The sequence below is a fragment of the Phoca vitulina genome, unplaced genomic scaffold, assembly GCF_004348235.1.
Source record: "Phoca vitulina isolate PV1807 unplaced genomic scaffold, GSC_HSeal_1.0 scaffold6, whole genome shotgun sequence".
Taxonomy (NCBI): Eukaryota; Metazoa; Chordata; class Mammalia; order Carnivora; family Phocidae; genus Phoca; species Phoca vitulina.
The window spans coordinates 51,579,888-51,596,371 of record NW_022589709.1 but is presented as its reverse complement, the minus strand read 5'-3'; the positions used below and the strand labels follow the sequence as shown (position 1 = coordinate 51,596,371).

The window sequence follows — 16,484 nt, the reverse complement described above, 5'->3', positions numbered from 1 at the left end:
CCCCCGGCTTTTTCTTTGGTCCTCTGCGCTTGCTGCCGCGGCGCTCCCCCCCCCCCCCCCCCGCCCACGGCCGGCGCCCCCCCCCCCCCCCCCCCCCCCCCCCCCCGCTGCAAACTCGGAGCCCTGACTCCTCCGAAAGTACTTGCCATTTGGGGGTGGCCCCGCCCCTCCCCCCAGTCCCACGCTGCAGCCAGGCCCCAGAACCCGGACTTCCCGGAGCCAGTCAGCCCGCCCCGCACCGAGTCGTGCGCCGCTCCCGCCTCCCCCGCACGGTGACTCCCTCCCTGCGCACCGCTCGTACTCTCGCCACACCGCCGCCCGGCACTGCAGCACCGTGGGGAGGAGGCGTAGGCGGAGGAGGGGGAGGAGGACCGCAGCGTGCAAGCCCGGAGCCACTTTCCCGCCCCTCCTTTCGTCGCTGACACGCTCGGAGGAGTCACCACTCCGCGCACTGCCGGCGAGAGTGGCAGACGGAGGCGGCCCCGGGGAGAGAGCCCGAGCGACGCCCGCGAGGCAGCAGCTGCAGCGCTGACACTACCTAGGGCAGGGGGTCCCAGGCGGCTGGAGCGGTGAGTGAGGGACCCCGGCAGCGGTGGCGGGTTTTCCAGCCGCCGCCTAATTTCCCTTCCCGACCGGGGAGCGGGGCGCTGCAGCGTGGGGAACTTTTTGCATCCTTGTAGAAGCGCAACTTTGCCCCGCGTGCCCCCGAGGAAGCGGTTGCAGGTGCCTATTTGCTGGGGCGGGACCGGGGAATTCGGGGTAAAGCAGATGGAGTGACTCCCGGATGCCCAGGGTAGGTCAGGGGAGGCGGGTGCACTTTATCCGGATTCCCGGGGGAGGCGGGTGGGCGGCCGCGGGGATTCGAAAGCCGCGCCCGCCTTCCTTTGGGACCTCCACAATACTTTGCTTCCGTGGTTGGACGGGGAGGGGGAGGCTGAATCAGAACAGCAGCTCCGAACCCCCAGCCAGGCGTCCGACCTGTACCCCGACCCCAGCTTTGGGCTCAACTTTTCGGCGGGGATCCCTCTGCAGACGTGCGGCTGGCAGGAGAGCAGAGAAAGCCGCATTGGGCGCTGTGCGAGCCTGAAAGAAACCCCGGGGCTTAAAAAACGATTCCACGGAAGTCCCCGAAGCCCCCGTCTCGTGTCTGCGCGAGAAGCAGAGAGGGATGGAGAACCGGGAATCCCGCGGGGCTGTGGCTGTTTGTAAGTGCCGCACTTCACTCCAAACACTCCGCCCTCATTCAGTCAAAACCTACGGAGCGCCCACCAGGCTCCAGGTGCGGCGAAACAGACCGACTGGCGTGCGGCTCCGGGGGGGAGAGGGGCTATCACCCATAAACAAGCTACCTGGGTCATTTCAGGTGGTGGTGAGAGCTGTGGCGGCGCTCACCCAGTCCATTTGACCCTTTCAATGGTCAGACTCTTTCCCCTCCGCCTGGGTTCTAGAACTGGGAAGACTTTTCTCCAGCTTGTCGCAGGGATCTCCCGGGGCTGGGCCCATGAAGACTGCGGAATATGGTGATGAACTTGTGGGGCAGCGGGCACCCCGCCGCAGATGCACAAAACCCAGGGTCTTTCTGTGGGCGTGCGGGGACCTTAGGCGCCGGGCGCACGGGGGGGGGGGGGGGGGGGGGGGGGGGCCGGGGCAGGGGGGCGGGGGCGGGGGGTGGGGAGGGCGCTCACGTCATCCGCTGCGTGGGCTAGTGATGCAAATGCAGACCCGTGAGGGGCGGGCGGGGTGGGGGCTGGAGGGGAGGCGGCGGAGTCTCGGTCGGGGAGAGCGCGCGTGTGCGTCAAAGTCTCTCGGGTGATGGATGCCCCGCAGCGCACCCGGTGGGTGCGGCGGGTGCGGCGGGGCGGCGGGGGGGACTGCGGCCTGGGCGGCGAGGAAAGCCCAGCAGGGCGGGTCTGCGGGCCAGCCCGCAGCTCCGCAGTGCGCCACAGTGCCGGGAAGGCGCCGCAGAGGCCAGGTGCTCCTCGGGGATCGAAAGATGGGGCGTCTTTTAAGGCGCCGCAACAGGGATGTCCTGATGGCCTCCCCTCTCAATAGACCGCCTTCCTAAATATTTAGGCGATTGATAGCGCGAGAAAATTGTTTCAGTTTGATTCTTAGCCTTAATCCTGGAAGAGGCTTTGGCATTCATCTCTTTGGCGTTCACTAGTTTTCTGTGGCAAGTTCCGAAAGGCCTCGTGCTCCTGGCAAGTTTTCATGTGAAAGCTTCGACGTTGAGGTTCATGAGATTTCCGTAGTGCTCACCCATGCCTTCACCATTCTTCAGTTTTGTCAGGAAGCCTGGCCTCTAAGTGGGGCTTGAGAATGGCTTACAAAACAGTGTGCTGCGTTCCTCCTTTAGGACCTAAATATGTGTGTTGAAAGCAGTCCCTGGGAGAAAATAAAAAGCCCAATCCATGTTTCATTTTATTTATTATTATATTTTTAAAAGACCCCACTTTCTGGAAGCCTCCTGGCAAAGGTTTTTCTACTGGCTTTGCTGAATGAGGCCAAATCTGCAGTATGTGTGGCTAAAGGATTGAAAGAGGGGAGGTGGAGGGGAGGAAGGAAGGAAAAGGGGAAGGCAGTCATCAGAGAGCCCAGAGACAAAGATCCTAGTTCCCGCTTTCCGGAGCATTGTGTTACAGCCACCTCAGGCAAGTGACTTACCTCTTGGGTTCATCCTCACAGTTGAGAAGTCTGAAAAATAGCTCAGACTAGCTCTTACTACAGAGTTGTTTTGAGGACAAAAGATGATGGTCTCAGAGAGCTTTGTGCCTACAAATTCTCTATGAATGGAAAATATTATGAAACACAGTCCCTTTAAGGGAAAAAGAAAAACAATTTTATCTTTTAAAAAATTCTGGAGACATTCACCAGTGCTGTTTCTTTAATGAAATTTAGCTTTCAATGTCAGCAAACGCAGACAATAGACTTTTCCTAACGGTCTTATATAAAATCAGATGCCATTAGCTGCTGTCTGGAGAACGAAAAAAAAAAAGCACTGGATTACATCTGAGTGTTTTTGGTGATGTAGTAGAGAAAACAGATTTATTTTTCATGACCTGATGACACTCAAAGTAGGTTCTCTGGTGTGAGCAGCAGACTAGCCTAAGAGCTTTTAGGTAAAAATTCTACTCATTATTAACCCAGTCATATTCCTTAAGTGTGGAAGTTGCCTCAGAAAACAGGACGCAGTTTCCACCCTTAAGGAGATGACCACAAAGGGTATCATAATGTGCAATAAATCATGTGACCACAAGTCCCAGAAAATCCATTTCCTATAATTAGGGATATTATCTCTTACGCTAATGTAAACTTGTTGATGATATATTTCATGAATAAAAACATCTGATTTGTCAAAATGCCTTCCTAACCACTCACAATGTTGTTATTCATGTTATTCATACATAATGGTGGATATCTATGAATGGTTAAAGTTAAAATGCCCTATTTATCCTGTGTGGCTGTACCAAGGAAAAACCTGATTGACCAGTGCTTCTTGGTTCCATGTTGCTTTGGATTTTATCAGACCCATGGTTTGCAATATGTATATCATTGTCCATTTAACACAAACTCATCATTTAGGTTAAGTCTGTCAGTAAACCTGATAGGCAGCCCGCTGTCTGCGTGTGGTTTTGGTACAACACTGCTAAATTGTTTTTGTTTTTGCTTTGCTTTTTCCATTCCAGCCCTATTGAGCAACCAGTGTAAATGTTGCAGTGATTTGAATTTGGAGCTTTCTTTATTTGGCACAGCTGAAATAACAAGGGGGGGGGGGGTCAAGTTACTATTTTAATCCTTGCTGGAAATATGTCTTAATGGTGTATAAACCATTTATTTTTATCACAAACACCCCTTGTAATTAGGGACACTTGCTATTAGTTGCATATCATCATGGTTTCCCTTGTTGGGAAGAATTGAACAAAATGAAATAAATGGAGAGAGATCAGTGGATTGGATGGTTTGGTACTCTCTGGTTCTAATATTCTTTCCCTCCGTGAAATGCAGAAATATATGATGAGTTATAGTTTATTTTATTTCTTAAAATTTTAATTCCAGTATAATTAATATACCATGTTATGTTAGTTTCAAGTGTACTATATAGTGATTCAACAGTGCTCTACATTACTCAGTGCTCATCATGATAAGTGTACTCTTAATCCCCTTCACCTATTTCACCCATCCCCCACCCACCTCCCCACTGGTAACCACCAGTTTGTTCTGCAAATTCAAGGGTCTGCTTTTTGTTTGTCTCTCTCTTTTTTTGGTTCATTTGTTTTGTTTCTTAAATTCCACATAAGAATGAAACCACATAGTATTTGTCTTTCTCTGACTTATTTAACTTAGCATAATACCCTCTAAGTCCATGCATGTTGTTGCAAATGGCAAGATTTCATTCTTTTTTATGGTTGAATAATATTCCATTGTATATATATACACCACACCTTCTTTATCCCTTGATGAGTTATATTTTAAATTTGAACTTTGCTTATAAGTAGAATATAAGAAGTGTTTTTTATTAACTCACACTGCAATTTTACATGGAGTTATGGGCTCTGTTTTTGTAGAATAATTGATCTGTTAGATTTTATATTATGCCATTATGAATATGGATTAAAACATTTTTAAAAGACCAAAATTGAAAAATAATCTGTTTACTAATCTTAGTAAAACAGATATTCAGATGAATTTAACATGACAAATTTTATTTTATTTTATTTAAAGATTTTATTATTTTTTTTTTTTAAGATTTTATTTATTTCTTTGACAGAGAGAGACACAGCAAGAGAGGGAACACAAGCAGGGGGAGTGGGAGAGGGAGAAGCAGGCTTCCCGCTGAGCAGGGAGCCCAATGCAGGGCTCAATCCCAGGGTCCTGGGATCATGATCTGAGCCAAAGGCAGACACTTAACGACTGAGCCACCGGGGCGCCCCTAAAGATTTTGTTTTTAAATAATCTCTATGCCCAACTTGGGGCCCGAGCTTACAACCCCAAGATCAGGAGTTGCATGCTCTACCGACTAAGCCAGACAGGCGCCCCTAACATGACAAATTTTAAATGCTTTCTGTTGAGCACCCAATGTATATTATGGCTGTTGTATCATTTCCTGTGGACAGGATGTACTGCAAATGATTAAGACTGGAAAGTAAGAACTATATTAATGGGCTTTAGTCTTCTCATAGCACTTGGGTCCTCTTACTACTCAAGAGCACAGTGAGATTTATGACTGATTAGACCAAATGCTTTTTCTTGTTATTTGCTACTCTTTGAAAATTCTGTGGATTAGAATCTTTGTATAGCTGAATAGACCTATGATTCTCAGTAGTCCTGTGTATCATACTTCCCTGGGGAGCTCATTCAAATGGAGATGTCTGAGCTTTATCCTAGACATTCTAAATAAGTAATTCCACAGGTGGGCCCAGAAAATGCGATTTATCAAGCTCTGCCAAGTGGGTTATATGTCATCAATAGGGGTCTACACTTGAAGGAGTACTTGAACTAGTACTTGACAAGGTGGCAGTGTGGCAGGGCTATCTAGGCTGTGTTGTTCTTTTCAATATTTATTGAATCTCTACTTGAAGCTCTCAGAGAAGTCACCTTCCAGCTGGCAAGATAGACTTAAAGATGACCAAGTTCTGTGGAAGGAGTCAGAGGTGGAGTGAGTGAGGTGGGTGGTTGGGAAGAACCCTGTGGAGACAGTTATGTAGATGGCATCACAGAAGGAAGGGCCTAGGCAGAAGGAGCAGCATTTATGACAGGTTGCTCTGGTGGCGGAAAGGCTGAAAACCTTAGCATGGCCTTCAAGGCCCTGGATGGCCTGGCCCCTGCGCACTTCTGTAACATCATTTTGCTTAACCTCCAAACCTCTCCCGTCCTAGCAACCTTCAAACATCAGCCCCATCCTGCTACAGCAACCTTATCACCTGCTGTACCCTACCTTCACCATTTTAACTCTTGATGTTCTTTAGACTTCAGTCATCTTCCCTTTCTGGGAGAGCTTCCCAACCCTCTCAGGAGGGGAAATTCTTTCTTCTCTCACAGTGTTCTTTTCTTTATAAATAAGGTTGTTGGAGAAAAACAGGATACTCAGTAACTTTGAGTTCAGATTAGTAAAATGTTTCTTAATCTACGTATATCTCAAATATTGCATGGGACGTAGTTATGTTAAAATATTATTTGTTGTTTATATGACATTTAAATTTATCTGGGGCATCCTGTATTTTTATTTGCTGAATCTGGCAACTCTGTTTATAAAGTTCATTAATTTTACCATCTCCTTTTTGAAAAAAGTGAGATTGTTTCATTAATGCCCGTCTCTCCTGGCTGAACTACAAACCCCAAGAGGCCAAGGACAGAATTAGAGATAGGTTGTTGTTTTGTCTTGCTGTTTATCCCTAGTCTCTAAAATAGTATCTGGAGCATAGTAAGAGCTCAGTAAATTTTATCAGATGAATTAGTGAGCTGCTTGAGAAAAATGGTGTAACCATGGACAAGTTTCTTAATCTCTTAGAGCCTTGGTTTCTTCAGCTGTGAAAAGATGATTTTTATATCTACTTTTTAGGATTGTGTGTAAAGGGTAAATGGAGAAAACATACATAAAGCTCCTAGCATGTTGCTTTGCAGGGACTGTACTATAAAAGATGTCTTTTCTCTTCAATCAGTATTTGGTTTGTAACATGAAGGGATTCCTTCTTAATGTAGGAAACCCTGCTTCCTTTTTATTATAATGCAATCCTGTAAGTAGTCAAGTATTTCCTGAATGTTTACCAAATGCAAGGTACTCTGGAGATTCAGCTGTGCAGTTACAAAAGTCCTGTTCCCAAGGAGCACCCATCTGTGGAATGGTAACACTGAGGGCTCGCTTCATGGACCACGCAGGGCCTCATGGTTAGAAAGGCCCTGTGTTTGGTTTATGCTCTGCCATCACCTCTTGAAATTTTTTGAACAAAGGGGGGGCCCCATGTTTTCCTTTTGTCAGTTACTAGCTAATCCTGGGAACCTATGCATATTTGTATATACACCTGCATGTGGATCGTTGTAATCTTTATAATGACGCTGGGCCTCTCATTACTCAGAGAACTTGTGATTTTCCCCGTTACATGGTTTGTAATTGACTGAACCAAGATCAATGTCTTTTCCGGTACACCGTGACTGTCTTCACCTGATTACAACCATCCAGTGTGGGCCACATCTTTGAGTGAGCATCAGAAACTTTTAAAGAACTGGCTTCAGGTCTCCTATCCTTGGGTCATTTCCGTGGACCCATGTGACAGCATGCTCCAATTAATGCACATTAAACACATTATGAGCTGCATTGAACACAAATGTAATTTAAGTATAAAGATAATTATTTTTTGAAGTATCCCGTTAAACTCACAGCCAGGGTTTCCTTTTGGCCACATCAGTGTGGAGGTAGACATAAAGACCCATGTCATCCACAGTCATTGCCCTCGTTCTATTCCTTCCCCAGTTGTGGATTCCCAATCTGCTACAAAGATTCTTCACTACTTCTCTGAGCTCTCAGGGATAATCCCTGTGGTCCTTGCCTCTACTTCCCTGCAGCAGCATCCCACAGTGGTGCAGAGCGTGCCTCCCATTCCCAGAATGCCCTGGCTCCAGTATTATAGAACCTCCTGAAGCTACCATGTGCTCCTAATGTCCCTGGAGAGTTTGGAGGATGTGCGAATGTACTGGGCTGGTGAGAAACACAACATCCTGTATTCACGATCACTTGTCCCTTCCGACTCCAGCCCATTGTCCTAAGACCATAAATAGTGGGTCTCAGATTGTCTTCTGCTTGCACTGAGCCTTCTACTGGGAGATTTCTTAGTCCCTCCCTTCCAGACATGCTCAGAAGTATCAGAATATTAAGATAAATCATGAGAATGTTGCACAGGATGTTCTGTGCATATTATTCATGGTACTGAAAAATTAGAACCAATCTAAATGTCTTTCAGAGGGTGATCAGATCAATTATGGTCTATCTAAATAATGAAATACTACACAGCCATTGAAATGAGCCTGTATGTACTCACATGGAAATATTTGAAGATAAGTTATTAATGAAAAATACAGCAATTTATTGACCAGAAAATGTCCTATGTCTCTATTAAAAAATTAAAGTACATTAAAAAGCCTGGAAGGACAACGACCAAACTATTATCTTTTGGGGATAAGCTGGAGAGGACCTGACACTTTTTACTTTATATTTCTGAAATATTTGAGTTTTCAACAATAATTACATATTACATTTGTAATTAAGGCATTAGTAAAGTTGGTAAAAATTAATTTCAGGTTGCCCATGTGATGATGTTTCTCAAATATGTCCAGATATTAATGTTTTAGTGGCTAAAATGCAGTGCCAGTTTTTCCCATGGATATTTTTTTAGTTCATAGTATAGGAAGGTATTTGAGGTTGTGAGAACATAAATTATTTTAGGGCTCAATAAAGGTGTTTTCATTTTGAATGAAAAAAGGGAACTCACCTATAAACATCTAGTACAGCGGACCCTGAGAGGAACTGTGCATTGCTGACGTAGGTCATTAAAGTTGAGGACCTCTCCTCCATCTCCCACCTCTGTTCTCAATAAATCTTATGTGTCCAGTGGCTGTCAAAAGCCTGTATTGCTACTCAGAATGTTGTGCTTTTAGGGACATTTTTCATCCTATGGCTGTGTACTTGATAGGATTGGAGATGGACAATTTTTATCTTCTCTTCCATGGATCTGGAATGTCCTCCCTCCCACCACTTACCTTCCCCCGACTCTCAACATATACCTACCCATGGAAAAGGCTCCTACTTGCCCTTCAAGCCTCAGCTTAAAACTTCACGCCCCTCCCCGGAGGAATTTGGGCCCCTTTCTTTGTTTCTCCCAGTCCCCTTGCAGCCACCACCATCATAATGCTTCTCACACTTTGTCGTTGTGGCTCTCTACACATTTCCCCACTAGATTCTGAGTCCCTTGAACTTAAGGGAAGAGGCCAAGTCACTGAGATCTTTAACTCCAGGTGCTGGACACATAGGGGCCAAACACATTTTAGATATTTATTAAGCCTTTTTTAAAAAAATTTTTTTGAAGATTTTATTTATTTATTTGACAGAGAGAGACACAGCGAGAGAGGGAACACAAGCAGGAGGAGTGGGAGAGGGAGAAGCAGGCTTCCTGCTGAGCAGGGAGCCCGATGTGGGGCTCGATCCCAGGACCCTGGGATCATGACCTGAGCTGAAGGCAGATGCTTAACGACTGAGCCACCCAGGAGCCCCTTATTAAGCCTTTTTAATTGAAGTATAATATACAGAGACAAAAGTGTGCATATTAAAAGGGTATAGCTGAATTGATTTTCACAAACTGAACACATCTCTTTAACCAACACCCAGATCATGACAGGGATGATTTCCGGCACCCCAGAAACACCTTGCATGTCCCTTCCAGTCATAATCTCCTTCTGGAGGTGCCTAACACAGTTCTCCCATTCCTGCTCAGATGCCCACTTTTTCATGCCCAGTGTCTGGGAAACTGCTTGGCCGAGCCTTTTCACTGCTGATGGACGTGAGAACGTCATGACTGTGCCCAGACAGGATGCTGTCTCCAGATGGCCAAACTCTCAGTCCACAAGATGCCAGAGGCTGAGAAAACAGTCCCTGATTTGTTCTCCACTCATCTGGGTTCCACCTGAGTCTAAGTCCCTCAAGAGCAATTCTGTCATTTGACCTCCACTTCTATCAGGTTGGATAAGTTTCCTTCTGTTTCTGATTTGCTAAAATTTCCTATGAATGTGTATATAATCTCATCCAATGCTTTTGAGCCTCTGATTCATTACAAAACAATTTCTTTTTAATAGATAAAGGCTCCAGAGTTTCTATTTCTTCTTATGTCAGTTTTGGTAAGCAGTGTTTAAAAAAAAAAAGAAATTTGTCAATTTTATTCAGGTTGTCAAGTTTATTGCATAGTTATTTAGGATCACTGGTTTGTTTTTATTTTATGAACTCTTGTGATTCTTGTACCTAATTGTATTTTCTTCATTGCTTTGGATACTTAGTTCAATTTTTTGTATAGATTCTAGAAACTTCAGAGTCATGTAGCATTTTCTGTAGATCATTAAAAATGTATATGAATTATTTAAAATGCATTCCTATCTCATTGGAACATGGAATCATTGCCTGTGGTTATTTGCAAATATTTAAACCCATTATTTCTTTTATTTACCATTGACTCAGCCCTCAGAATATCAGAACATTAGTAACTAGATAGAATGACAGATACATTTAATTAATTTCACAAATATCTATATGATAGAAGCCAGGTTTATAGAAGATTCCAATTTCTTTGAAAGCAAAGGTGTTGATAAAAATGAAATACTCATGGGCTTGCTGTGGATCTACTGGTTGTTTACTGTATACGTGTTTATAATCTGAACAGATAAATGAACCATGATTTGAATTTTGATGACAAGGGTTTTATTTGGTGAAAACCATGAACCATATTCAATTCTTATTACATCTCTACCTGCCTTTACAAGACTGTGGCAGACTTCGCAGATTCCATCCTTTGGTGATTGTTGGGGGGAGCAAGCTCATGAAATTCACACTGGCATGGTTTGTTGGAGGGCTCTTCCATATCCCAGCAACTCATATAGCTAGTGACTCAGCATTGCATGTTTTTTACAGTGCTGCTTAACTTCTACCTTTTCCCTCAATCCCACCCATTCCTTCTTTTTCCTAATATCCATCCATTCCCTGTCCAACATCATGAATTTCTTTTTTTTTTAATTTAAATTCAATCAGCCAAGGTACAGTACATCATTAGTTTTTGATAAAATGTTCAATGAATTTCTTATTGATTTTTCTATCCCTCCTTTAACCATACTTGCCTCCCTTATGCTGGGGCGGGGGGGGGGGGGGTTGGGAGGAAATTTCATTTGATACATCAGACATTTATTGCTACATCATGGTGCCTAACTGGCTACTCCCAAAAGTTAGTAACCTAAAGCAATTTCTTTTTGCCCATGCATCTGTGGATTGGCAGGCTAATTTACATTGAGCTTTGCTAGCTTTTCTCCAAATTACAGGTTAGATTCAGGTCTTTAATCCTACTTGGAATAATTGGCTACCCAGTTCATATTTTTTGCATGGAAAGGACAGAAGTACAGGGAAGGTGAGTGGAAACATGTGATGCCTCTTAAGCCTAGGCTCAGAATCCATGCATTTCATTTCAGCCCATGTTCCACTGACCAAAGACGTATAATGCATAGGGCAGTTCCACATAACAAAGCATTGTCTCACACACTGCACAACTTTCCCATGTCCCATCAGACATCCATTTAAGTGAAAATTTCATTTCTGATAATCCAAGTCTAGAACTTTTTCTGTGAAATACAAGTATTTTTTCCTTAGTTTTTATATATATTTTCCTTGGGGGAAACTACTTATAAATCAATCAAGGGAAGACTATACTTTGTTTCATTTAAAATCTTACCAAGAGTTGCTCATCATTTCCAACAGTCATGTCACCAGCAGTAACACACACTAATTGTGATATTTAAGTTGCTAATAAGCACACCTCTATTTGTGTCCATGGGTGTTTGTTATATTCATGGTGATTATACACTTAGAAGCAAGCATTTCATGTCTTAATTTTGTCTTTTTTTGTTACACCAGAACATTTACATATTTAAAAACGTATTTTATTATTTTTTTCTATTTCTCCTTGACACTATTAGGGCATTATACAGTTATTTTAAGTTTATGTATGCAGGTGGGTTATTTTATTTATAAAAATTATTTAATAAGGCATTGCAAAATATATGTTATTACTAGATGTTGTTGGACTGTTCTAAATTGTGTACATTTTAACACCATGTGTAGTAAGCCCATTTATATTTGGGAATGAGAAGGGGCAACACAGGGAGCACTCTTCCATTTTGGCATTGTCTCTGAAGGGAGCATGCTCTTTCTGTGAAGATTGCCACATTACTCTCTCTCTAGCGATAGTTGTAAAGGGGGTAGTGTAGGAGCTGGACTTGTTTACAGAAATAGTGTGTCTGTAGAAAACATACAAGCCTTTATCGTAATTCTACTTCCAAGGCTCACCCAAAACGTAAACAGTGTGGAGACTTGAGCTGTGAAGGCATGAGCTTTTACTGTGCTGCTCTAATCTTGGTTAGTGACTGCAAAGGACACGGGAAGCTTAGAGGAGTGAAGAAACAGACATTTTCAAAGATGGCTGCTCTAACAAATAGGGGAGATACCCAGGAGGAATCTGGTGGTTTCTTTCTAACCCTGCTTTTCAAATAACAATTTCTTGTCATTCTCTGAGTTCACTGCCAGACAATGTCTCCTATGATTCCCCTGCCCATCTTCTGTGTACGAGGGTGGGAGCCATCTGACTTGCTTCCATAAGAGAATGACAAAACAGGGAATGAAAGGTTGATGACCTGTCTTGGTCTGTAGTTCACGAATATTTTTCTTATCAACGAAACTGATGCAAGGTTAATTCAAAAGGGAGACATTGGGGGCACCTGGGTGGCTCAGTCGTTAAGCGTCTGCCTTCGGCTCAGGTCATGATCCCAGGCTCCTGGGATCGAGCCCCGTGTCGGGCTCCTTGCTCCACGGGAAGCCTGCTTCTCCCTCTCCCACTCCCTCTGATTGTGTTCCCTCTCTCGCTCTGTCTCTCTCTGTCGAATAAAAAAAAAAAAAAAGAGAGACATTGAAGGAGTGACCCAGGACTGAATAATATATCCAGTTTGTGTGCCTTTTAATCCAAAGTTGGAGTATTGACAAGGGCATCACACCCTTTATCTATGGTGTGCAGCAGACATGGTTACTGGGGCAGAGCTCCAAACATTCATTACTCTGAACCTGAATATGTAATGATCGTGCCTGCCTTTTGGGATACAGATGTGTGTGCACAAGAAGTCTTGATTATATTCAAAGGCAGTGAATAAAAAAAAAAAAAAATCCAAACCTGTAAAGGTTAATATCCACTTCCCAGCAAGCCTGAGGAGAAAAGCCAGTGATCAATATCATTGAATGTGAGACAGGAATATAGGCCATCTTATACATCCAGCTTTATTTAACATCAGGAGAATGAAATGATTCTTCTTTAATGGTGACACCAATGAAACCTACTGGCTGTGGAAGATTTGGAGTCATTTGAGCTCTGCCTAAATGATACATTGACGAGACCTGAGCCAAAGTTAAAGGGATATTTTGCAATAGACAACTTACTCATTTACTCCCAACTTTTTGACATTATGCACACCCTTATTATTACCATATTACACAGTTGCTATGTTGACGACCACATCAGACATTTGGTGTAACATCATATTACATTTAATAAAGCTCCTAAAAAATAAAAAAAAGTTAAAGTTCCTAAATAAGATGGAAAATAAGAGTTCATGCTATGTCCGATCGTTGGCTTAGAAATTTTTTTCCTCAGTAAATGATTTTGAAATAGGGTAATGCAAAATTTAAAAAATCATGTGATGAACTATCTTTGCCTAAAATTAAAGTGCAACAAAGTGTGACCCTGAGCTCTTGGGGCTCCCAGTGATGCTTTTTTTTTTTTTTTTTTTCCCAGTGATGCTTTTGAAGTTACTTCTGCACCTCCTCCTGGCCATATTAATGCTTTCCTTTGCTGGTATGTATGTGTTTGTTGGGATACTCTGTGTGTGTGTGTGTGTGTGTGTGTGTGTGTGTGTCTTGTCTTCATTCCCTCTGCTGGTAGTGATGGTTTGTGACATCTTCACTCAGGAAACCATGACAATGTTAAGTGCTTCTCAGGGTCTTCTGATTGCATTGTGCTTTTCTGCTTGGAGGGGTTTCCTCCTTCCCTTGAAATATAACTAACCATTGATTTTTTGGTCTGGCTGACATATGACAACACAAAACTCTTTCATAACAGTTTTCACTGTCCCTGACTGACAGCACTGGGAATCAGGATGCCTAGCTTCTCAGTGTAACAGCTTCTTGGGTGACCCACTGCACGTGTCCTCAGCCTGAAGGCCATTTGGGTTTATAGTCATGAGGGTTCAGCCTACCTTTTAGTCATGATGAAGGGATTTATGATGAACTCATCTGATCAGATCAGATTTTCCTTCTTTTCGCCAAGCTGAATTTTTCATTCAAAATTTGAAACTTAATTCTAGCGTGTGTCTGTGTCTGTATATTCCTTAGGCTAATCACTTTCTTACGTCTCAGAAGAGATGAAGTTACGAGTTGATAGTCAGATGTAGATTTTTTTTAAAGATTTTATTTATTTATTTGACAGAGAGAGACACAGCGAGAGAGGGAACACAAGCAGGGGGAGTGGGAGAGGGAGAAGCCAAGCAGGAGCCCGATGCGGGGCTCGATCCCAGGACCCTGGGATCATGACCTGAGCTGAAGGCAGATGCTTAACGACTGAGCCACCCAGGCGCCCCCAGATGTGGATTTTCACTCTTAGTTGAATTTTGTAAGTGTACCAAAAACCTCTGCATGTACAGCCCTGTCAGCAAAATGGCCAGAATATTTTATTTGTAACATGCTCAGAGAATATTTATAATGTCGATGGATTATAAAATTAGCAAATATTTATTAACTTTGTTAAGTATTAGGATTATAAAAAAAGGAGGAACTTTAGATGAATCATGACATGTATTACTTAGTCCTGACTTGTGTAAAGCCACCTTTTATCTCAGCTAAGGTTCAAGGTTGGCTGTTTATTTACTTGTTTATTAGCTCAAAAGCTATAGGTATGTTAAATGAAAAAATACAGCTTCACAGTATGTGGTGAAAACTAGCCTCCAAACTACAGTTAATCCAGTATAGCACCAGTTATTGCCCTAAATGGACACTCTTTCCTATGAGAGCATAAAAGGTAGCAGAATATATCTTAAGGGTTTAAAGGTTCACTGCACAAGATGGTGCCTACCTTTCCTTCTTAATAGGACACAGGAGAAAATAGACTTGAGTAAATAACTGAAATATTTTTTAAAATGAAATAAAATTTTCAATTCCATTTCAGTAAACAAATTGATCATCTCCCTTGTGCAAGGGATATGCTATGATCATTAGGAAAAATGAGCTGGGTAGGATTCAGCCTGTGATCTCAAGCACACAGACCTGTGAGGGAGGGCTCAGATGAGTTATATATAAATATTGTCCAACAAAGAGTGGGCGTTCAGTATAAGCAGTCCAAAACTCTGCAGTGGTTTGAAGGTGGCATTGGGACATTTCCTAAAGGGCTTCTCAATCCCAGTACTATTGACGTTTGGGACAGATAATTCTTTGTTTTCGGGGGCTGTGCTGTGCATTGTAGGAGTTAACAGCATCCCTGACTGATACCCACCAGAGACCAGTAGTATTTTCCCCTCCAGTCATCACATCCAAAAATGTCTCTGAATGTTGCCAGATGTCCCTAGGGTAGTAGAGAATGTGCAAGATTGCCCCCAGCTGAGAACCACTGACCTAAAATATAAAGAGAAACTTCAAAAGCAGTCACTTTTGAGGTGAGCCTTAAAGGGCAGATGGGACTTTTTTCAGACAGGGAGGGAGATGCAGGATATTTGAGGCAGAGGTGGAGCATACTGGGACAGCTGGGGAAGTGCAAGTTATCCTGTTGATGACGGGGCGAGAAGCCGTGTGAGCTCTAGAACTTGGCAGTGGTGGGAGGTGGAGCTGCTGGGGTGGGTAGGAATCCTTGAAGGTCAGGTACGGCAGTTTGGACTCAGTTTGAGCAGGGAGATGAATTTGAAACCAAGTGTGCAATGGCTTAGGGTAGGGAGAGCATTGAGGTAAAGATGCCAGTTAGGAGTGGCTAATTTCAGTTACTTCACATAGATGGCCCCCCATTCTTCATTCATTCTGTGAAGCAGTTAGCCCACACATATTTATTGTGCCCCTATTAAGCCCTCGGCACTGCTCCAGCTGCTGGAGGTAGAACAGAGAACAAGACAGATAAAGTCCCTGTTCTCATGGAGATTACATTCTAGAGGGGGAAGGGACAAATGATAAACAAATAATATGAAACTATCAAAATAATTTTAAAATAGTGCTTGGGGGCACCTGGGTGGCTCAGTTGGTTAAGCATCGGATTCTTGATTTCAATCTCAGAGTCTTGAGATCCAGCCCTGCATCTGGCTCTGCGCTTAGCTTAGAGTCTGCTTGATATTCTCTCTCTCCCTCTCCTGCTGCTCTTCCCCCTGCTCACGCATGCATGCATGCTCTCTCTCTCTCTCTCAAATAAAATAAATATGTAACATCTTAAAATCTTAAACTCGAAGACAGTAAAACAGTTAATGTGATCTTCAGTGACTAGAGAGGCTGCTAATATTAGTGATAAAACTTACTGTAATTAACTAAGACATTGAAACAATTTTGTTGCAATGAAATTGCATTTACATCAACATTTTATAGCAATCTCATTGCTAGGTGACCAAAAATAGAGAGGTAAAATAGAATATATTTCTTCCCTGCTGACATATGAAAGTATCTGTTATGAAGA

The 16,484-nt window shown here is 43.3% G+C and overlaps 1 protein-coding gene across 5 annotated transcripts in view; it reads left to right on the top strand.

Moving 5' to 3' along the window:
- SV2C (synaptic vesicle glycoprotein 2C) overlaps positions 1-16,484 on the top strand; it is a 455,323-nt gene that overhangs the window by 251,665 nt on the left and 187,174 nt on the right. Inside the window, exons 1-2 of one of the 5 annotated variants that reach the window (XM_032404169.1) lie at positions 318-569; positions 13,581-13,640. The exons of 1 other annotated variant lie outside the window; for it this stretch is intronic. The gene's annotated coding sequence lies outside the window, so the exon portion shown is untranslated. Of the gene's footprint in view, positions 1-317; positions 570-897; positions 1,206-1,496; positions 1,521-13,580; positions 13,641-16,484 lie in introns of those variants that run through there. 3 more of the 5 variants (XM_032404168.1, XM_032404171.1, XM_032404172.1) reach the window with 3 other exon arrangements.